This window comes from Mastomys coucha, unplaced genomic scaffold (genome assembly GCF_008632895.1).
Source record: "Mastomys coucha isolate ucsf_1 unplaced genomic scaffold, UCSF_Mcou_1 pScaffold18, whole genome shotgun sequence".
In the NCBI taxonomy this organism is placed as follows: domain Eukaryota; kingdom Metazoa; phylum Chordata; class Mammalia; order Rodentia; family Muridae; genus Mastomys; species Mastomys coucha.
The window spans coordinates 114321436-114325401 of NW_022196900.1; positions in this window are offsets into that span (position 1 = coordinate 114321436).

Below are 3966 nucleotides of genomic sequence, written 5' to 3' on the forward strand. Positions count from 1 at the left end.
AATGGAGAGGCAGGATTGGACAACAGAACATGAACCCTCCCACAGAGGGGCTGGGCTACTATCCATCCGGAGTGAGGGGTGGGGATCGGCTGCAGCCACATCCTGGAACACACCGGACTCTGGCTGGTAGGCTCCTTGCCCTTGGATCTTAACCTTCCAATTCCTGAGAATGTTGTTGTCACTGCCTGGCACACTCAGTGTCATTAGCAGCTTCTGTCCTGGCCCCAGCTTCTTACGGGAAAGGCACAGGACCAGTGTTCCCCTAGCCTTCCATCTTGTCATTCGACTTGCCTGAGGGCATATGCGCCCATGTGCTCAAGCGCGCGTATACACACACACATACCCCTGACTGATCTCTACCTTCCACCTGCAGGTCTGCAGCCCAGTCCAAGGACACACTGGGGCATGGTAGTTTTAGGAAGTGACTGAAGTTTGGTCAGGGTCAGCAAGACGCTGGATAAAGATGCTTGCTGCCCAAGCCTGATGTTGACCAGAGTTCAATCCCAGAAATCCACATTATAGATAGAGAGCCTGATCCTACCGGCTGTCCTTGGGCCTCCACATGTATGCATGTGTGTGTGTGTGTGTACACGATTAATCAGTTTTTTTTTTAATTACTTCAGAAGCAGCCCTAAAAATGTCAAGACCATCTTTCCCAAAGGTCTCCAGCTGCCTTCAACCTAATATTCAATGCTCCAGTAGTCACCTTCCTCAGGACATACCTTACCTCAGTGCTGGTTCAGGTAGCTAACTCCGAGGGGAAGAGGAACCCCCCCCTCCACCCTTCCCCCAGCATCTTTAAGCCTTGATAAGTTCCTTCCCTTTCTCTTTTTTTTTGTTTGGTTTTTGCTTTTGGTATTGGTCACATAAGCCAAGCTAGCTTTGAACTCACTGTATTGGCAAGGATAATGGTAGACTTCTGATATGCCTGTCTCTGCCTGCCTTTCAAATACTGGAGTTACAGGTGCAGCACTCTATCCAGACTAAACAGCTAAACTTGAGTGTCTCTTCCACTTGCCCAAAGATGGGGCACTGCTGCTCCTCGCATCAGATAAGGTGACTGAGGTGTGCAGAGAAGGCCTTGTCCTGATAGTGATCGCCATGTCCCTCTTTGTCCCTCAGGTTGAGTGGCAGGCTGGGTTGCTGGGAGGGTGGGGTAGAAGTGAATGCTGGGAGAGAGAGCATCGTGGGCAAGCCAGGGAGCAAGGAAGTGTGCCAGCCAGTGTGACTCTGGGCAGGACGTGTGGCGGGAGGAAAGGAGACAGGGCGGCCCAATGATGGCAGAGGCAGCAGCAGAGGCACTGTGCCAGGCATAATGGCAAGAGCGTGCAGGGTCTTCCTGGGAGTCCTTTGCCCAGGCCCTGAGGCTGAGTGATGGAACCCAGGAATGGTGCCAGCCTTGGGCAAAAGGGAGGGGTAGCTACCCTGGGGAACTTTATAAAACTGCACCTTGGTCTCCAGCTCTGGGGACATCTTTGCCTCTCATTAGTCAACAGGAGGAACCTTCTTGTATTCTTGGTCTGGCTTGAGGGTGGCCAGGTAGGCTGTGGTAGCTGCTCTGCTGGCCCCGCCTGCCTGGAGGCCCTGAATGGCCTGGCGTCTTTTGTGGGAGAGCAGCTGGCGCCCGGCCCTTTATGTGGGGCTGTGGGAAAGTCCCTGGGCCAGCCTCTCACAGCCTCTCAAAAGCCGGGATTATCTCTCTGAGCCTGCAGGACACCCTCTCAAGGACCCCCTCCCTAGCAAAGTTGGGGGCAGGGACACCCCCGAGAGGGCCTGTCCACCAGGCTCTGGCCCCAAGAGCCCTTTGGCCAGGAAATATTCTTAAGTGGAAAGGCTCTTGAACACTCCGGCTCCCACCCGCCCTACCAGCCCAGCTGCCCAGACTGAGATGCCCGCTACGCAGGCAGGGCTGCAGAAGGCCTTACGCCTACCTGTGTCCTCATTCTTTTCTCTCCACTCCATGTGCCCTAGGCAGGCCCACAGCCAGAGGCCCCACAGGGAGATGCACACTTATTTAATGCCTACAGCATAGAAGCTGAGTAGAATGTCCTCCTAGCTCAGAGCTGGGGGCATGGGAGGGCTATACCTAGCTGCCTGTCCATGCGTAAATCCAGAACATGTATAGGTCCACCAGGAAACCAAATGAAGAGCCTGATAGTGCCTGAGGCTCAGCAATGGATGCATCCAGCAATTTTGAGTCCTAGTCCACTCTGAAGTCTCCTTTCTGTTCACTGTGCTCCTCAGCGAACACCTGGGCAGGACCACCATCAACCCCATTCCATAGATGGGAAAACTGAGACCAGCACAGCCCAGCTTCTATGTAGTAGCAGCTCATGGCTTTGAACCCTGTGCTCACAATCCTTTTAGAGCCATGGGTAAAGCCGCAGGTAAATCTCCCCTAGAGTGCCCTTCTCATACCTAGTGTAACCTAAGAGGAGACAACGGCAACTCCAGGGGCGCTCGAGGCCAGATGTGCTGACATCCAACTAGGTTGCCAGGGAGCTACTGCCGCTGCCCAGGGCCTCAAAGGCCGCCTAGGGGGAAACCCCCACCCTGCCCGCCCTGAGGACTGCTCCCCAGATGGCCTCTGGGGCCAGGAGCTTGGCTCACAAAGCACAGGCGGCCCCGTGGCGAATGAGTTTGTTGCCGCGCACGCGCCTTTTGTGGGGATGAATGTATAAGGCAGGGGGTGGGGTGTGGGAACCCACCCGGAGCAGGCCTCCCGCCCAAATCATTCATTCAACCTCTCTCTCTCCTCCTCCTCCTCCTTCTCTCTCTCCTTCTCTCCCCTCCTTCTTCTCTCTTTCCTCCTCCTTCTTGTTCTTCTTCTCTCATCCTCTTCTCTCTTTCTCTCTCTCCTCCTTCTCCTCTCTCCCTTCTCTCTCCTCCTTTTTCTTCTTCCTTCTCATTCTTCTCTTATCCTCTTCCTTCTCTCTTTCTCTCTCTTCTCCTTCACCTTCTCCTTCCCTCTCTCCTCCTTCCCTCTCTCCTCCTCCTCTCTCCCTTCTTCTCTCTCTTCTTTCTTCTTCTCTTTCTTTCTCTCCTCTTCCTTCTCTTTCCTCTTCCTCTCTCCTCCTGTTCTCTCTCCTCTCTCCCTCTCTGGCTGCTACTGCCTGGAAAGAAGTCAGAACTGCCTTACCACCTCTAGGCTCCACCAAGTGGCCTCAGGTAGACATATGGGGTTCCACGCAATACAGAAATGTCTGGCTTCCTGCTCTCCATCTCTTGAGGAGAAGCAGGAGGTGGAAGTGGGGCTGGCAGGGGCTGATTGCTCTCCTGGGGGAATGGCTTTTGGGTAGAGATGCTGAAGACTATCCAGGCACCTACAAAAAGAGCAGGGAACTCTGGGACCTACTGGAGCATTTCCAAGTAGAATCCCTGTCCTGGGACAGGGGTAGAAAGCTGAAATTCTTGAAGATACAAGCAAGTCACTGCCAGATTTGAGGAGCAAATTTGAGCCCCTCTTTTGACTTGCTCCTTTGTCCATCTACTCCAGAGCCTGGCACATAGCGGGCACTTATCAAAGCCTGCAGGTATTGCCAGGTGGGAGATGGGCAGTCTGACAAAAGTTCCCTGTAGTCCTTCCACCTGTGAAGAGTCCCAGGGGACACCCGCTCACCCATTGCTGTAGGGAATGCCAGATGTGGCTGGGACCATGGGGTATGGGTCCTCCCTGCCCGTCATTGTGAGCCTCACTGGGAGCCTCCACGCTGGGCTAGAAGCACCCATTGATCCTGGCTGGCCAATCATCATGGGAGGGTACCATGAGGTGGCAACAGCTGATGAGGTGAACATCCTATGCTGGTGTTGGAGTTGGACACCAAGAGAGGGACCAGGAGTCAGCATTGGCACACACCTTTAATCCCAGTACTCAGGAGGCAGACAGAGGAAGGTGGATCTTTGAGTTCAAGGCCAGCCTGGTCTACAAGAGGGAGTTCAAGTACAGCCAGGGCTACACAAAGAAAC